Here is an 18,114-nt window from a genome sequence, read left to right as displayed (position 1 = left end):
TACTTAGCCTAAAAAGTTTGATATTTTTGTCTTTTGAGTTATCTTGAAAAAAAAGATTGCATTCTTATCATTTTATTTAAATTATTATATGCTCCTTATATGAACAAATGAGTATCAAATGCGCCTAATCTTAGCACGCTTAGCCAAAAGCCTAACAAACCGTAACAAAAACAATTTAATAAGTACTTCCAATTGCTTTTCAATTCCATTTTCTCTTGCCAATAAATAAATAAATAATTGTTTGTTTAAGTATTTGATCAAAGATCTTAGTATAAATGGTCATATTTAACCATTATACGTTATATTGGGGTTATTGAAAAATATATTGACGAGGCCTATTAGCTCAGTTGGTTAGAGCGTCGTGCTAATAACGCGAAGGTTACAGGTTCGAGACCTGTATGGGCCATTTTTAAAAATTCGTTATATATAAGCAAGATTAGGCCATTTTTTAAAAAATTTTGTTACAAAATATAAGTGGGATTGGATCTCGTACCGCCATCACTGCCGAACCTAACTCCACCTTGTTTCTTATCAAAACACATGCACTCACACAACCACCAACTCTATCAGGTTTTGATTTCCACCCCACCCCCTCTTCTCCCTTCTTGAGTGTCATATATCTTCTTCTTGAAACGACCCCCATTAATAGTCTCTAAGAAGGGCTCTCTCAACCACTTGCATGCAGCATCGCTACATAATATATAGTAATATCATTTGGCGGCTTTACTTAGCCTAAAAAGTATGATATTTTTGTCTTTTGAGTTATCATGAAAAAAAAGATTGCATTCTTATCATTTTATTTAAATTATTATATGCTCCTTATATGAACAAATGAGTATCAAATGCGCCTAATCTTAGCACGCTTAGCCAAAAGCCTAACAAACCTTAACAAAAACAATTTAATAAGTACTTCCAATTGCTTTTCAATTCCATTTTCTCTTGCCAATAAATAAATAAATAATTGTTTGTGTAAGTATTTGATCAAAGATCTTAGTATAAATGGTCATATTTAACCATTATACGTTATATTGGGGTTATTGAAAAATATATTGACGAGGCCTATTAGCTCAGTTGGTTAGAGCGTCGTGCTAATAACGCGAAGGTCACAGGTTCGAGACCTGTATGGGCCATTTTTAAAAATTCGTTATATATAAGCAAGATTAGGCCATTTTTTTAAAAATTTTGTTATAAAATATAAGTGGGACTGGATCTCCTACCGCCATCACTGCCGAACCTAACTCCACCTTGTTTCTTATCAAAACACTTGCACTCACACAACCACCAACTCTAGCAGATTTTGATTTCCACCCCACCCCCCTCTTCTCCCTTCTTGAGTGTCATATATCTTCTTCATGAAACGACCCCCATTAATAGTCTCTAAGAAGGGCTCTCTCAACCACTTGCATGCAGCATCGCAACATAATATATAGTAATATCATTTGGCGGCTTTACTTAGCCTAAAAAGTTTGATATTTTTGTCTTTTGAGTTATCTTGAAAAAAAAGATTGCATTCTTATCATTTTATTTAAATTATTATATGCTCCTTATATGAACAAATGAGTATCAAATGCGCCTAATCTTAGCACGCTTAGCCAAAAGCCTAACAAACCGTAACAAAAACAATTTAATAAGTACTTCCAATTGCTTTTCAATTCCATTTTCTCTTGCCAATAAATAAATAAATAATTGTTTGTTTAAGTATTTGATCAAAGATCTTAGTATAAATGGTCATATTTAACCATTATACGTTATATTGGGGTTATTGAAAAATATATTGACGAGGCCTATTAGCTCAGTTGGTTAGAGCGTCGTGCTAATAACGCGAAGGTCACAGGTTCGAGACCTGTATGGGCCATTTTTAAAAATTCGTTATATATAAGCAAGATTAGGCCATTTTTTAAAAAATTTTGTTACAAAATATAAGTGGGATTGGATCTCGTACCGCCATCACTGCCGAACCTAACTCCACCTTGTTTCTTATCAAAACACTTGCACTCACACAACCACCAACTCTATCAGGTTTTGATTTCCACCCCACCCCCTCTTCTCCCTTCTTGAGTGTCATATATCTTCTTCTTGAAACGACCCCCATTAATAGTCTCTAAGAAGGGCTCTCTCAACCACTTGCATGCAGCATCGCTACATAATATATAGTAATATCATTTGGCGGCTTTACTTAGCCTAAAAAGTATGATATTTTTGTCTTTTGAGTTATCATGAAAAAAAAGATTGCATTCTTATCATTTTATTTAAATTATTATATGCTCCTTATATGAACAAATGAGTATCAAATGCGCCTAATCTTAGCACGCTTAGCCAAAAGCCTAACAAACCGTAACAAAAACAATTTAATAAGTACTTCCAATTGCTTTTCAATTCCATTTTCTCTTGCCAATAAATAAATAAATAATTGTTTGTGTAAGTATTTGATCAAAGATCTTAGTATAAATGGTCATATTTAACCATTATACGTTATATTGGGGTTATTGAAAAATATATTGACGAGGCCTATTAGCTCAGTTGGTTAGAGCGTCGTGCTAATAACGCGAAGGTCACAGGTTCGAGACCTGTATGGGCCATTTTTAAAAATTCGTTATATATAAGCAAGATTAGGCCATTTTTTTAAAAAATTTTGTTATAAAATATAAGTGGGATTGGATCTCCTACCGCCATCACTGCCGAACCTAACTCCACCTTGTTTCTTATCAAAACACTTGCACTCACACAACCACCAACTCTAGCAGATTTTGATTTCCACCCCACCCCCTCTTCTCCCTTCTTGAGTGTCATATATCTTCTTCATGAAACGACCCCCATTAATAGTCTCTAAGAAGGGCTCTCTCAACCACTTGCATGCAGCATCGCAACATAATATATAGTAATATCATTTGGCGGCTTTACTTAGCCTAAAAAGTCTGATATTTTGTCTTTTGAGTTATCATGAAAAAAAAAGATTGCATTCTTATCATTTTATTTAAATTATTATATGCTCCTTATATGAACAAATGAGTATCAAATGCGCCTAATCTTAGCACGCTTAGCCAAAAGCCTAACAAACCGTAACAAAAACAATTTAATAAGTACTTCCAATTGCTTTTCAATTCCATTTTCTCTTGCCAATAAATAAATAAATAATTGTTTGTTTAAGTATTTGATCAAAGATCTTAGTATAAATGGTCATATTTAACCATTATACGTTATATTGGGGTTATTGAAAAATATATTGACGAGGCCTATTAGCTCAGTTGGTTAGAGCGTCGTGCTAATAACGCGAAGGTCACAGGTTCGAGACCTGTATGGGCCATTTTTAAAAATTCGTTATATATAAGCAAGATTAGGCCATTTTTTAAAAATTTTGTTATAAAATATAAGTGGGACTGGATCTCCTACCGCCATCACTGCCGAACCTAACTCCACCTTGTTTCTTATCAAAACACTTGCACTCACACAACCACCAACTCTAGCAGATTTTGATTTCCACCCCACCCCCCTCTTCTCCCTTCTTGAGTGTCATATATCTTCTTCATGAAACGACCCCCATTAATAGTCTCTAAGAAGGGCTCTCTCAACCACTTGCATGCAGCATCGCAACATAATATATAGTAATATCATTTGGCGGCTTTACTTAGCCTAAAAAGTCTGATATTTGTCTTTTGAGTTATCATGAAAAAAAAAGATTGCATTCTTATCATTTTATTTAAATTATTATATGCTCCTTATATGAACAAATGAGTATCAAATGCGCCTAATCTTAGCACGCTTAGCCAAAAGCCTAACAAACCGTAACAAAAACAATTTAATAAGTACTTCCAATTGCTTTTCAATTCCATTTTCTCTTGCCAATAAATAAATAAATAATTGTTTGTTTAAGTATTTGATCAAAGATCTTAGTATAAATGGTCATATTTAACCATTATACGTTATATTGGGGTTATTGAAAAATATATTGACGAGGCCTATTAGCTCAGTTGGTTAGAGCGTCGTGCTAATAACGCGAAGGTCACAGGTTCGAGACCTGTACGGGCCATTTTTAAAAATTCGTTATATATAAGCAAGATTAGGCATTTTTTAAAAAATTTTGTTACAAAATATAAGTGGGATTGGATCTCGTACCGCCATCACTGCCGAACCTAACTCCACCTTGTTTCTTATCAAAACACTTGCACTCACACAACCACCAACTCTATCAGGTTTTGATTTCCACCCCACCCTCTCTTCTCCCTTCTTGAGTGTCATATATCTTCTTCATGAAACGACCCCCATTAATAGTCTCTATGAAGGGCTCTCTCAACCACTTGCATGCAGCATCGCAACATAATATATAGTAATATCATTTGGCGGCTTTACTTAGCCTAAAAAGTTTGATATTTTTGTCTTTTGAGTTATCATGAAAAAAAAAGATTGCATTCTTATCATTTTATTTAAATTATTATATGCTCCTTATATGAACAAATGAGTATCAAATGCGCCTAATCTTAGCACGCTTAGCCAAAAGCCTAACAAACCGTAACAAAAACAATTTAATAAGTACTTCCAATTGCTTTTCAATTCCATTTTCTCTTGCCAATAAATAAATAAATAATTGTTTGTTTAAGTATTTGATCAAAGATCTTAGTATAAATGGTCATATTTAACCATTATACGTTATATTGGGGTTATTGAAAAATATATTGACGAGGCCTATTAGCTCAGTTGGTTAGAGCGTCGTGCTAATAACGCGAAGGTCACAGGTTCGAGACCTGTATGGGCCATTTTTAAAAATTCGTTATATATAAGCAAGATTAGGCCATTTTTAAAAAAATTTTGTTACAAAATATAAGTGGGATTGGATCTCCTACCGCCATCACTGCCGAACCTAACTCCACCTTGTTTCTTATCAAAACACTTGCACTCACACAACCACCAACTCTAGCAGATTTTGATTTCCACCCCACCCCCTCTTCTCCCTTCTTGAGTGTCATATATCTTCTTCATGAAACGACCCCCATTAATAGTCTCTAAGAAGGGCTCTCTCAACCACTTGCATGCAGCATCGCAACATAATATATAGTAATATCATTTGGCGGCTTTACTTAGCCTAAAAAGTTTGATATTTTTGTCTTTTGAGTTATCATGAAAAAAAAGATTGCATTCTTATCATTTTATTTAAATTATTATATGCTCCTTATATGAACAAATGAGTATCAAATGCGCCTAATCTTAGCACGCTTAGCCAAAAGCCTAACAAACCGTAACAAAAACAATTTAATAAGTACTTCCAATTGCTTTTCAATTCCATTTTCTCTTGCCAATAAATAAATAAATAATTGTTTGTTTAAGTATTTGATCAAAGATCTTAGTATAAATGGTCATATTTAACCATTATACGTTATATTGGGGTTATTGAAAAATATATTGACGAGGCCTATTAGCTCAGTTGGTTAGAGCGTCGTGCTAATAACGCGAAGGTCACAGGTTCGAGACCTGTATGGGCCATTTTTAAAAATTCGTTATATATAAGCAAGATTAGGCCATTTTTTAAAAAATTTTGTTACAAAATATAAGTGGGATTGGATCTCGTACCGCCATCACTGCCGAACCTAACTCCACCTTGTTTCTTATCAAAACACTTGCACTCACACAACCACCAACTCTATCAGGTTTTGATTTCCACCCCACCCCCTCTTCTCCCTTCTTGAGTGTCATATATCTTCTTCATGAAACGACCCCCATTAATAGTCTCTATGAAGGGCTCTCTCAACCACTTGCATGCAGCATCGCAACATAATATATAGTAATATCATTTGGCGGCTTTACTTAGCCTAAAAAGTCTGATATTTTTGTCTTTTGAGTTATCATGAAAAAAAAAGATTGCATTCTTATCATTTTATTTAAATTATTATATGCTCCTTATATGAACAAATGAGTATCAAATGCGCCTAATCTTAGCACGCTTAGCCAAAAGCCTAACAAACCGTAACAAAAACAATTTAATAAGTACTTCCAATTGCTTTTCAATTCCATTTTCTCTTGCCAATAAATAAATAAATAATTGTTTGTGTAAGTATTTGATCAAAGATCTTAGTATAAATGGTCATATTTAACCATTATACGTTATATTGGGGTTATTGAAAAATATATTGACGAGGCCTATTAGCTCAGTTGGTTAGAGCGTCGTGCTAATAACGCGAAGGTCACAGGTTCGAGACCTGTATGGGCCATTTTTAAAAATTCGTTATATATAAGCAAGATTAGGCCATTTTTTAAAAAATTTTGTTATAAAATATAAGTGGGATTGGATCTCCTACCGCCATCACTGCCGAACCTAACTCCACCTTGTTTCTTATCAAAACACTTGCACTCACACAACCACCAACTCTAGCAGATTTTGATTTCCACCCCACCCCCCTCTTCTCCCTTCTTGAGTGTCATATATCTTCTTCATGAAACGACCCCCATTAATAGTCTCTAAGAAGGGCTCTCTCAACCACTTGCATGCAGCATCGCAACATAATATATAGTAATATCATTTGGCGGCTTTACTTAGCCTAAAAAGTCTGATATTTGTCTTTTGAGTTATCATGAAAAAAAAAGATTGCATTCTTATCATTTTATTTAAATTATTATATGCTCCTTATATGAACAAATGAGTATCAAATGCGCCTAATCTTAGCACGCTTAGCCAAAAGCCTAACAAACCGTAACAAAAACAATTTAATAAGTACTTCCAATTGCTTTTCAATTCCATTTTCTCTTGCCAATAAATAAATAAATAATTGTTTGTTTAAGTATTTGATCAAAGATCTTAGTATAAATGGTCATATTTAACCATTATACGTTATATTGGGGTTATTGAAAAATATATTGACGAGGCCTATTAGCTCAGTTGGTTAGAGCGTCGTGCTAATAACGCGAAGGTCACAGGTTCGAGACCTGTATGGGCCATTTTTAAAAATTCGTTATATATAAGCAAGATTAGGCCATTTTTTAAAAAATTTTGTTACAAAATATAAGTGGGATTGGATCTCGTACCGCCATCACTGCCGAACCTAACTCCACCTTGTTTCTTATCAAAACACTTGCACTCACACAACCACCAACTCTATCAGGTTTTGATTTCCACCCCACCCCCTCTTCTCCCTTCTTGAGTGTCATATATCTTCTTCATGAAACGACCCCCATTAATAGTCTCTAAGAAGGGCTCTCTCAACCACTTGCATGCAGCATCGCAACATAATATATAGTAATATCATTTGGCGGCTTTACTTAGCCTAAAAAGTTTGATATTTTTGTCTTTTGAGTTATCATGAAAAAAAAAGATTGCATTCTTATCATTTTATTTAAATTATTATATGCTCCTTATATGAACAAATGAGTATCAAATGCGCCTAATCTTAGCACGCTTAGCCAAAAGCCTAACAAACCGTAACAAAAACAATTTAATAAGTACTTCCAATTGCTTTTCAATTCCATTTTCTCTTGCCAATAAATAAATAAATAATTGTTTGTTTAAGTATTTGATCAAAGATCTTAGTATAAATGGTCATATTTAACCATTATACGTTATATTGGGGTTATTGAAAAATATATTGACGAGGCCTATTAGCTCAGTTGGTTAGAGCGTCGTGCTAATAACGCGAAGGTCACAGGTTCGAGACCTGTATGGGCCATTTTTAAAAATTCGTTATATATAAGCAAGATTAGGCCATTTTTTAAAAAATTTTGTTATAAAATATAAGTGGGATTGGATCTCCTACCGCCATCACTGCCGAACCTAACTCCACCTTGTTTCTTATCAAAACACTTGCACTCACACAACCACCAACTCTAGCAGATTTTGATTTCCACCCCACCCCCCTCTTCTCCCTTCTTGAGTGTCATATATCTTCTTCATGAAACGACCCCCATTAATAGTCTCTAAGAAGGGCTCTCTCAACCACTTGCATGCAGCATCGCAACATAATATATAGTAATATCATTTGGCGGCTTTACTTAGCCTAAAAAGTCTGATATTTTTGTCTTTTGAGTTATCATGAAAAAAAAGATTGCATTCTTATCATTTTATTTAAATTATTATATGCTCCTTATATGAACAAATGAGTATCAAATGCGCCTAATCTTAGCACGCTTAGCCAAAAGCCTAACAAACCGTAACAAAAACAATTTAATAAGTACTTCCAATTGCTTTTCAATTCCATTTTCTCTTGCCAATAAATAAATAAATAATTGTTTGTTTAAGTATTTGATCAAAGATCTTAGTATAAATGGTCATATTTAACCATTATACGTTATATTGGGGTTATTGAAAAATATATTGACGAGGCCTATTAGCTCAGTTGGTTAGAGCGTCGTGCTAATAACGCGAAGGTCACAGGTTCGAGACCTGTACGGGCCATTTTTAAAAATTCGTTATATATAAGCAAGATTAGGCCATTTTTTAAAAAATTTTGTTACAAAATATAAGTGGGATTGGATCTCGTACCGCCATCACTGCCGAACCTAACTCCACCTTGTTTCTTATCAAAACACTTGCACTCACACAACCACCAACTCTATCAGGTTTTGATTTCCACCCCACCCTCTCTTCTCCCTTCTTGAGTGTCATATATCTTCTTCATGAAACGACCCCCATTAATAGTCTCTAATGAAGGGCTCTCTCAACCACTTGCATGCAGCATCGCAACATAATATATAGTAATATCATTTGGCGGCTTTACTTAGCCTAAAAAGTATGATATTTTTGTCTTTTGAGTTATCATGAAAAAAAAGATTGCATTCTTATCATTTTATTTAAATTATTATATGCTCCTTATATGAACAAATGAGTATCAAATGCGCCTAATCTTAGCACGCTTAGCCAAAAGCCTAACAAACCGTAACAAAAACAATTTAATAAGTACTTCCAATTGCTTTTCAATTCCATTTTCTCTTGCCAATAAATAAATAAATAATTGTTTGTGTAAGTATTTGATCAAAGATCTTAGTATAAATGGTCATATTTAACCATTATACGTTATATTGGGGTTATTGAAAAATATATTGACGAGGCCTATTAGCTCAGTTGGTTAGAGCGTCGTGCTAATAACGCGAAGGTCACAGGTTCGAGACCTGTATGGGCCATTTTTAAAAATTCGTTATATATAAGCAAGATTAGGCCATTTTTTAAAAAATTTTGTTATAAAATATAAGTGGGATTGGATCTCCTACCGCCATCACTGCCGAACCTAACTCCACCTTGTTTCTTATCAAAACACTTGCACTCACACAACCACCAACTCTAGCAGATTTTGATTTCCACCCCACCCCCCTCTTCTCCCTTCTTGAGTGTCATATATCTTCTTCATGAAACGACCCCCATTAATAGTCTCTAAGAAGGGCTCTCTCAACCACTTGCATGCAGCATCGCAACATAATATATAGTAATATCATTTGGCGGCTTTACTTAGCCTAAAAAGTCTGATATTTTGTCTTTTGAGTTATCATGAAAAAAAAAGATTGCATTCTTATCATTTTATTTAAATTATTATATGCTCCTTATATGAACAAATGAGTATCAAATGCGCCTAATCTTAGCACGCTTAGCCAAAAGCCTAACAAACCGTAACAAAAACAATTTAATAAGTACTTCCAATTGCTTTTCAATTCCATTTTCTCTTGCCAATAAATAAATAAATAATTGTTTGTGTAAGTATTTGATCAAAGATCTTAGTATAAATGGTCATATTTAACCATTATACGTTATATTGGGGTTATTGAAAAATATATTGACGAGGCCTATTAGCTCAGTTGGTTAGAGCGTCGTGCCTAATAACGCGAAGGTCACAGGTTCGAGACCTGTATGGGCCATTTTTAAAAATTCGTTATATATAAGCAAGATTAGGCCATTTTTTAAAAAATTTTGTTATAAAATATAAGTGGGATTGGATCTCTACCGCCATCACTGCCGAACCTAACTCCACCTTGTTTCTTATCAAAACACTTGCACTCACACAACCACCAACTCTAGCAGATTTTGATTTCCACCCCACCCCCCTCTTCTCCCTTCTTGAGTGTCATATATCTTCTTCATGAAACGACCCCCATTAATAGTCTCTAAGAAGGGCTCTCTCAACCACTTGCATGCAGCATCGCAACATAATATATAGTAATATCATTTGGCGGCTTTACTTAGCCTAAAAAGTCTGATATTTTGTCTTTTGAGTTATCATGAAAAAAAAAGATTGCATTCTTATCATTTTATTTAAATTATTATATGCTCCTTATATGAACAAATGAGTATCAAATGCGCCTAATCTTAGCACGCTTAGCCAAAAGCCTAACAAACCGTAACAAAAACAATTTAATAAGTACTTCCAATTGCTTTTCAATTCCATTTTCTCTTGCCAATAAATAAATAAATAATTGTTTGTTAAGTATTTGATCAAAGATCTTAGTATAAATGGTCATATTTAACCATTATACGTTATATTGGGGTTATTGAAAAATATATTGACGAGGCCTATTAGCTCAGTTGGTTAGAGCGTCGTGCTAATAACGCGAAGGTCACAGGTTCGAGACCTGTATGGGCCATTTTTAAAAATTCGTTATATATAAGCAAGATTAGGGCATTTTTTAAAAATTTTGTTACAAAATATAAGTGGGATTGGATCTCGTACCGCCATCACTGCCGAACCTAACTCCACCTTGTTTCTTATCAAAACACTTGCACTCACACAACCACCAACTCTAGCAGAGTTTTGATTTCCACCCCACCCTCTCTTCTCCCTTCTTGAGTGTCATATATCTTCTTCATGAAACGACCCCATTAATAGTCTCTAAGAAGGGCTCTCTCAACCACTTGCATGCAGCATCGCAACATAATATATAGTAATATCATTTGGCGGCTTTACTTAGCCTAAAAAGTTTGATATTTTGTCTTTTGAGTTATCATGAAAAAAAAAGATTGCATTCTTATCATTTTATTTAAATTATTATATGCTCCTTATATGAACAAATGAGTATCAAATGCGCCTAATCTTAGCACGCTTAGCCAAAAGCCTAACAAACCGTAACAAAAACAATTTAATAAGTACTTCCAATTGCTTTTCAATTCCATTTTCTCTTGCCAATAAATAAATAAATAATTGTTTGTTTAAGTATTTGATCAAAGATCTTAGTATAAAATGGTCATATTTAACCATTATACGTTATATTGGGGTTATTGAAAAATATATTGACGAGGCCTATTAGCTCAGTTGGTTAAGCGTCGTGCTAATAACGCGAAGGTCACAGGTTCGAGACCTGTATGGGCCATTTTTAAAAATTCGTTATATATAAGCAAGATTAGGCCATTTTTTAAAAAATTTTGTTACAAAATATAAGTGGGATTGGATCTCGTACTGCCATCACTGCCGAACCTAACTCCACCTTGTTTCTTATCAAAACACATTGCACTCACACAACCACAACTCTAGCAGTTTTGATTTCCACCCCACCCCCTCTTCTCCCTTCTTGAGTGTCATATATCTTCTTCATGAAACGACCCCACATTAATAGTCTCTAAGAAGGCTCTCTCAACCACTTGCATGCCAGCATCGCACATAATATATAGTAATATCATTGACGGCTTTACTTAGCCTAAAAAGTCTGATATTTTTGTCTTTTGAGTTATCATGAAAAAAAGATTGCATTCTTATCATTTTATTTAAATTATTATATGCTCCTTATATGAACAAATGAGTATCAAATGCGCCTAATCTTAGCACGCTTAGCCAAAAGCCTAAAAACCGTAACAAAAACAATTTAATAAGTACTTCCAATTGCTTTTCAATTCCATTTTCTCTTGCCAATAAATAAATAAATAATTGTTTGTTAAGTATTTGATCAAAGATCGTTAGTATAAATGGTCATATTTAACCATTATACGTTATATTGGGGTTATTGAAAAATATATTGACGAGGCCTATTAGCTCAGTTGGTTAGAGCGTCGTGCTAATAACGCGAAGGTCACAGGTTCGAGACCTGTACTGGCCATTTTTAAAAATTCGTTATATATAAGCAAGATTAGGCATTTTTTAAAAATTTGTTACAAAATATAAGTGGGATTGGATCTCGTACCGCATCACTGCCGAACCTAACTCCACCTTGTTTCTTATCAAAACACTTGCACTCACACAACCACCAACTCTATCAGATTTGATTTCCACCCCACCCTCTCTTCTCCCTTCTTGAGTGTCATATATCTTCTTCATGAAACGACCCCCATTAATAGTCTCTAATGAAGGGCTCTCTCAACCACTTGCATGCAGCATCGCAACATAATATATAGTAATATCATTTGCGGCTTTACTTAGCCTAAAAAAGTTGATATTTTTGTCTTTTGAGTTATCATGAAAAAAAAAGATTGCATTCTTATCATTTTATTTAAATTATTATATGCTCCTTATATGAACAAATGAGTATCAAATGCGCCTAATCTTAGCACGCTTAGCAAAGCCTAACAAACCGTAACAAAAACAATTTAATAAGTACTTCCAATTGCTTTTCAATTCCATTTTCTCTTGCCAAATAAATAAATAAAATAATTGTTTGTGTAAGTATTTGATCAAAGATCTTAGTATAAATGGTCATATTAACCATTATACGTTATATTGGGGTTATTGAAAAATATATTGACGAGGCCTATTAGCTCAGTTGTTAGAGCGTCGTCTAATAACGCGAAGGTCACAGTTCGAGACCTGTATGGGCCATTTTTAAAAATTCGTTATATATAAGCAAGATTAGGCCATTTTTAAAAAATTTGTTACAAAATATAGTGGGATGGATCTCGTACCGCATCACTGCCGAACCTAACTCCACCTTGTTTCTTATCAAAACATTGCACTCACACAACACCAACTCTAGCAGATTTTGATTTCCACCCCACCCCTCTTCTCCTTCTTGAGTGTCATATATCTCTTCATGAAACGACCCCCATTAATAGTCTCTAAGAAGGGCTCTCTCAACCACTTGCATGCAGCATCGCAACATAATATATAGTAATATCATTTGGCGGCTTTACTTAGCCTAAAAAGTTGATATTTTTGTCTTTTGAGTTATCATGAAAAAAAAGATTGCATTCTTATCATTTTATTTAAATTATTATATGCTCCTTATATGAACAAATGAGTATCAAATGCGCCTAATCTTAGCACGCTTAGCCAAAAGCCTAACAAACCGTAACAAAAACAATTTAATAAGTACTTCCAATTGCTTTTCAATTCCATTTTCTCTTGCCAATAAATAAATAAATAATTGTTTGTTAAGTATTTGATCAAAGATCTTAGTATAAATGGTCATATTTAACCATTATACGTTATATTGGGGTTATTGAAAAATATATTGACGAGGCCTATTAGCTCAGTTGGTTAGAGCGTCGTGCTAATAACGCGAAGGTCACAGGTTCGAGACCTGTATGGGCCATTTTTAAAAATTCGTTATATATAAGCAAGATTAGGCCATTTTTTAAAAAATTTTGTTACAAAATATAAGTGGGATTGGATCTCTACCGCCATCACTGCCGAACCTAACTCCACCTTGTTTCTTATCAAAACACTTGCACTCACACAACCACCAACTCTAGCAGATTTTGATTTCCACCCCCCCCCTCTTCTCCCTTCTTGAGTGTCATATATCTTCTTCATGAAACGACCCCCATTAATAGTCTCTAAGAAGGGCTCTCTCAACCACTTGCATGCAGCATCGCAACATAATATATAGTAATATCATTTGGCGGCTTTACTTAGCCTAAAAAGTTGATATTTTTGTCTTTTGAGTTATCATGAAAAAAAAGATTGCATTCTTATCATTTTATTTAAATTATTATATGCTCCTTATATGAACAAATGAGTATCAAATGCGCCTAATCTTAGCACGCTTAGCCAAAAGCCTAACAAACCGTAACAAAAACAATTTAATAAGTACTTCCAATTGCTTTTCAATTCCATTTTCTCTTGCCAATAAATAAATAAATAATTGTTTGTTTAAGTATTTGATCAAAGATCTTAGTATAAATGGTCATATTTAACCATTATACGTTATATTGGGGTTATTGAAAAATATATTGACGAGGCCTATTAGCTCAGTTGGTTAGAGCGTCGTGCTAATAACGCGAAGGTCACAGGTTCGAGACCTGTATGGGCCATTTTTAAAAATTCGTTATATATAAGCAAGATTAGGCCATTTTTTAAAAAATTTTGTTACAAAATATAAGTGGGATTGGATCTCTACCGCCATCACTGCCGAACCTAACTCCACCTTGTTTCTTATCAAAACACTTGTACATCACCGAACCTAACTCCACCTTGTTTCTTATCAAAACACTTGCAGGTTTTGATTTCCACCCCACCCCTCTTCTCCCTTCTTGAGTGTCATATATCTTCTTCATGAAACGACCCCCATTAATAGTCTCTAAGAAGGGCTCTCTCAACCACTTGCATGCAGCATCGCAACATAATATATAGTAATATCATTTGGCGGCTTTACTTAGCCTAAAAAGTCTGATATTTTTGTCTTTTGAGTTATCATGAAAAAAAAGATTGCATTCTTATCATTTTATTTAAATTATTATATGCTCCTTATATGAACAAATGAGTATCAAATGCGCCTAATCTTAGCACGCTTAGCCAAAAGCCTAACAAACCGTAACAAAAACAATTTAATAAGTACTTCCAATTGCTTTTCAATTCCATTTTCTCTTGCCAATAAATAAATAAATAATTGTTTGTTTAAGTATTTGATCAAAGATCTTAGTATAAATGGTCATATTTAACCATTATACGTTATATTGGGGTTATTGAAAAATATATTGACGAGGCCTATTAGCTCAGTTGGTTAGAGCGTCGTGCTAATAACGCGAAGGTCACAGGTTCGAGACCTGTATGGGCCATTTTTAAAAATTCGTTATATATAAGCAAGATTAGGCCATTTTTTTAAAAATTTTGTTATAAAATATAAGTGGGATTGGATCTCCTACCGCCATCACTGCCGAACCTAACTCCACCTTGTTTCTTATCAAAACACTTGCACTCACACAACCACCAACTCTAGCAGATTTTGATTTCCACCCCACCCCCCTCTTCTCCCTTCTTGAGTGTCATATATCTTCTTCATGAAACGACCCCCATTAATAGTCTCTAAGAAGGGCTCTCTCAACCACTTGCATGCAGCATCGCAACATAATATATAGTAATATCATTTGGCGGCTTTACTTAGCCTAAAAAGTTGATATTTTTGTCTTTTGAGTTATCATGAAAAAAAAGATTGCATTCTTATCATTTTATTTAAATTATTATATGCTCCTTATATGAACAAATGAGTATCAAATGCGCCTAATCTTAGCACGCTTAGCCAAAAGCCTAACAAACCGTAACAAAAACAATTTAATAAGTACTTCCAATTGCTTTTCAATTCCATTTTCTCTTGCCAATAAATAAATAAATAATTGTTTGTTTAAGTATTTGATCAAAGATCTTAGTATAAATGGTCATATTTAACCATTATACGTTATATTGGGGTTATTGAAAAATATATTGACGAGGCCTATTAGCTCAGTTGGTTAGAGCGTCGTGCTAATAACGCGAAGGTCACAGGTTCGAGACCTGTATGGGCCATTTTTAAAAATTCGTTATATATAAGCAAGATTAGGCCATTTTTTAAAAAATTTTGTTACAAAATATAAGTGGGATTGGATCTCTACCGCCATCACTGCCGAACCTAACTCCACCTTGTTTCTTATCAAAACACTTGCACTCACACAACCACCAACTCTAGCAGATTTTGATTTCCACCCCCCCCTCTTCTCCCTTCTTGAGTGTCATATATCTTCTTCATGAAACGACCCCCATTAATAGTCTCTAAGAAGGGCTCTCTCAACCACTTGCATGCAGCATCGCAACATAATATATAGTAATATCATTTGGCGGCTTTACTTAGCCTAAAAAGTCTGATATTTTTGTCTTTTGAGTTATCATGAAAAAAAAGATTGCATTCTTATCATTTTATTTAAATTATTATATGCTCCTTATATGAACAAATGAGTATCAAATGCGCCTAATCTTAGCACGCTTAGCCAAAAGCCTAACAAACCGTAACAAAAACAATTTAATAAGTACTTCCAATTGCTTTTCAATTCCATTTTCTCTTGCCAATAAATAAATAAATAATTGTTTGTTTAAGTATTTGATCAAAGATCTTAGTATAAATGGTCATATTTAACCATTATACGTTATATTGGGGTTATTGAAAAATATATTGACGAGGCCTATTAGCTCAGTTGGTTAGAGCGTCGTGCTAATAACGCGAAGGTCACAGGTTCGAGACCTGTATGGGCCAAATTCGTTATATATAAGCAAGATTAGGTAACAAAAACAATTTAGGTACTTCAATTGCTTTTCAATTCCATTTTCTCTTGCCAATAAATAAATAAATAATTGTTTGTTTAAGTATTTGATCAAAGATCTTAGTATAAATGGTCATATTTAACCATTATACGTTATATTGGGGTTATTGAAAATATATTGACGAGGCTATTAGCTCAGTTGGTTAGAGCGTCGTGCTAATAACGGAAGTCACAGTTCGAGACCTGTATGGGCCATTTTTATAATTCGTTATATATAAGCAAGATTAGGCCATTTTTAAAAATTTTGTTATTAAATATAAGTGGGACTGGATCTCCTACCGCCATCACTGCCGAACCTAACTCCACCTTGTTTCTTATCAAAACACTTGCACTCACACAACACTAACTCTAGCAGATTTTGATTTCCACCCACCCCCCGCTTCTCCCTTCTTGAGTGTCTTATATCTTCTTCATGAAATGACCCCCATTAATAGTCTCTAAGAAGGGCTCTCTCAACCACTTGCATGCAGCATCGCAACATAATATATAGTAATATCATTTGGCGGCTTTACTTAGCCTAAAATGTTTGATATTTTTGTCTTTTGAGTTATCATGAAAAAAAAGATTGCATTCTTATCATTTTATTTAAATTATTATATGCTCCTTATATGAACAAATGAGTATCAAATGCGCCTAATCTTAGCACGCTTAGCCAAAAGCCTAACAAACCGTAACAAAAACAATTTAATAAGTACTTCCAATTGCTTTTCAATTCCATTTTCTCTTGCCAATAAATAAATAAATAATTGTTTGTATAAGTATTTGATCAAAGATCGTAGTATAAATGGTCATATTTAACCATTATACGTTATATTGGGGTTATTGAAAAATATATTGACGAGGCTTATTAGATCAGTTGGTTAGAGCGTCGTGCTAATAACGCGAAGGTCACAGGTTCGAGACCTGTATGGGCCACTTTTAAAAATTCGTTATATATAAGCAAGATTAGGCCATTTTTTAAAAAATTTTGTTACAAAATATAAGTGGGATTGGATCTCCTACCGCCATCACTGCCGAACCTAACTCCACCTTGTTTCTTATCAAAACACTTGCACTCACACAACCACCAACTCTAGCAGATTTTGATTTCCACCCCACCCCCCTCTTCTCCCTTCTTGAGTGTCATATATCTTCTTCATGAAACGACCCCCATTAATAGTCTCTAAGAAGGGCTCTCTCAACCACTTGCATGCAGCATCGCAACATAATATATAGTAATATCATTTGGCGGCTTTACTTAGCCTAAAAAGTCTGATATTTGTCTTTTGAGTTATCATGAAAAAAAAGATTGCATTCTTATCATTTTATTTAAATTATTATATGCTCCTTATATGAACAAATGAGTATCAAATGCGCCTAATCTTAGCACGCTTAGCCAAAAGCCTAACAAACCGTAACAAAAACAATTTAATAAGTACTTCCAATTGCTTTTCAATTCCATTTTCTCTTGCCAATAAATAAATAAATAATTGTTTGTGTAAGTATTTGATCAAAGATCTTAGTATAAATGGTCATATTTAACCATTATACGTTATATTGGGGTTATTGAAAAATATATTGACGAGGCCTATTAGCTCAGTTGGTTAGAGCGTCGTGCTAATAACGCGAAGGTCACAGGTTCGAGACCTGTATGGGCCATTTTTATAAATTCGTTATATATAAGCAAGATTAGGCCATTTTTTAAAAATTTTGTTATAAAATATAAGTGGGATTGGATC

General features: G+C 34.1%; 23 non-coding genes across 23 annotated transcripts; all 23 read left to right on the top strand.

Moving 5' to 3' along the window:
• The first annotated feature begins 332 nt into the window (after positions 1 to 332).
• TRNAI-AAU lies at positions 333 to 406 on the top strand. Its single transcript has one exon. It is a non-coding gene; the product is annotated as a tRNA-Ile (tRNA).
• A 650-nt stretch (positions 407 to 1,056) lies between these two features.
• Positions 1,057 to 1,130, top strand: TRNAI-AAU. The gene has a single exon. It is a non-coding gene; the product is annotated as a tRNA-Ile (tRNA).
• A 651-nt stretch (positions 1,131 to 1,781) lies between these two features.
• On the top strand, positions 1,782 to 1,855 carry TRNAI-AAU. Its single transcript has one exon. It is a non-coding gene; the product is annotated as a tRNA-Ile (tRNA).
• Positions 1,856 to 2,505: 650 nt separating this feature from the next.
• On the top strand, positions 2,506 to 2,579 carry TRNAI-AAU. The gene has a single exon. It is a non-coding gene; the product is annotated as a tRNA-Ile (tRNA).
• A 651-nt stretch (positions 2,580 to 3,230) lies between these two features.
• Positions 3,231 to 3,304, top strand: TRNAI-AAU. Its single transcript has one exon. It is a non-coding gene; the product is annotated as a tRNA-Ile (tRNA).
• Positions 3,305 to 3,953: 649 nt separating this feature from the next.
• TRNAI-AAU lies at positions 3,954 to 4,027 on the top strand. Its single transcript has one exon. It is a non-coding gene; the product is annotated as a tRNA-Ile (tRNA).
• A 650-nt stretch (positions 4,028 to 4,677) lies between these two features.
• TRNAI-AAU lies at positions 4,678 to 4,751 on the top strand. The gene has a single exon. It is a non-coding gene; the product is annotated as a tRNA-Ile (tRNA).
• A 650-nt stretch (positions 4,752 to 5,401) lies between these two features.
• Positions 5,402 to 5,475, top strand: TRNAI-AAU. Its single transcript has one exon. It is a non-coding gene; the product is annotated as a tRNA-Ile (tRNA).
• A 651-nt stretch (positions 5,476 to 6,126) lies between these two features.
• TRNAI-AAU lies at positions 6,127 to 6,200 on the top strand. Its single transcript has one exon. It is a non-coding gene; the product is annotated as a tRNA-Ile (tRNA).
• A 650-nt stretch (positions 6,201 to 6,850) lies between these two features.
• TRNAI-AAU lies at positions 6,851 to 6,924 on the top strand. The gene has a single exon. It is a non-coding gene; the product is annotated as a tRNA-Ile (tRNA).
• A 651-nt stretch (positions 6,925 to 7,575) lies between these two features.
• On the top strand, positions 7,576 to 7,649 carry TRNAI-AAU. Its single transcript has one exon. It is a non-coding gene; the product is annotated as a tRNA-Ile (tRNA).
• A 651-nt stretch (positions 7,650 to 8,300) lies between these two features.
• TRNAI-AAU lies at positions 8,301 to 8,374 on the top strand. Its single transcript has one exon. It is a non-coding gene; the product is annotated as a tRNA-Ile (tRNA).
• Positions 8,375 to 9,025: 651 nt separating this feature from the next.
• TRNAI-AAU lies at positions 9,026 to 9,099 on the top strand. The gene has a single exon. It is a non-coding gene; the product is annotated as a tRNA-Ile (tRNA).
• A 1,375-nt stretch (positions 9,100 to 10,474) lies between these two features.
• Positions 10,475 to 10,548, top strand: TRNAI-AAU. Its single transcript has one exon. It is a non-coding gene; the product is annotated as a tRNA-Ile (tRNA).
• A 650-nt stretch (positions 10,549 to 11,198) lies between these two features.
• TRNAI-AAU lies at positions 11,199 to 11,271 on the top strand. The gene has a single exon. It is a non-coding gene; the product is annotated as a tRNA-Ile (tRNA).
• A 646-nt stretch (positions 11,272 to 11,917) lies between these two features.
• Positions 11,918 to 11,991, top strand: TRNAI-AAU. The gene has a single exon. It is a non-coding gene; the product is annotated as a tRNA-Ile (tRNA).
• Positions 11,992 to 13,345: 1,354 nt separating this feature from the next.
• TRNAI-AAU lies at positions 13,346 to 13,419 on the top strand. Its single transcript has one exon. It is a non-coding gene; the product is annotated as a tRNA-Ile (tRNA).
• A 647-nt stretch (positions 13,420 to 14,066) lies between these two features.
• TRNAI-AAU lies at positions 14,067 to 14,140 on the top strand. Its single transcript has one exon. It is a non-coding gene; the product is annotated as a tRNA-Ile (tRNA).
• Positions 14,141 to 14,810: 670 nt separating this feature from the next.
• Positions 14,811 to 14,884, top strand: TRNAI-AAU. Its single transcript has one exon. It is a non-coding gene; the product is annotated as a tRNA-Ile (tRNA).
• A 650-nt stretch (positions 14,885 to 15,534) lies between these two features.
• TRNAI-AAU lies at positions 15,535 to 15,608 on the top strand. Its single transcript has one exon. It is a non-coding gene; the product is annotated as a tRNA-Ile (tRNA).
• Positions 15,609 to 16,255: 647 nt separating this feature from the next.
• TRNAI-AAU lies at positions 16,256 to 16,329 on the top strand. Its single transcript has one exon. It is a non-coding gene; the product is annotated as a tRNA-Ile (tRNA).
• Positions 16,330 to 17,237: 908 nt separating this feature from the next.
• On the top strand, positions 17,238 to 17,311 carry TRNAI-AAU. Its single transcript has one exon. It is a non-coding gene; the product is annotated as a tRNA-Ile (tRNA).
• Positions 17,312 to 17,960: 649 nt separating this feature from the next.
• On the top strand, positions 17,961 to 18,034 carry TRNAI-AAU. The gene has a single exon. It is a non-coding gene; the product is annotated as a tRNA-Ile (tRNA).
• Positions 18,035 to 18,114: the final 80 nt, after the last annotated feature.

Source organism: Ipomoea nil, unplaced genomic scaffold, assembly GCF_001879475.1.
Source record: "Ipomoea nil cultivar Tokyo-kokei standard unplaced genomic scaffold, Asagao_1.1 scaffold1361, whole genome shotgun sequence".
NCBI lineage: Eukaryota > Viridiplantae > Streptophyta > Magnoliopsida > Solanales > Convolvulaceae > Ipomoea > Ipomoea nil.
The sequence above is the reverse complement of the archived record's forward strand: the minus strand, read 5'-3'. Positions and strand labels throughout refer to the sequence as shown.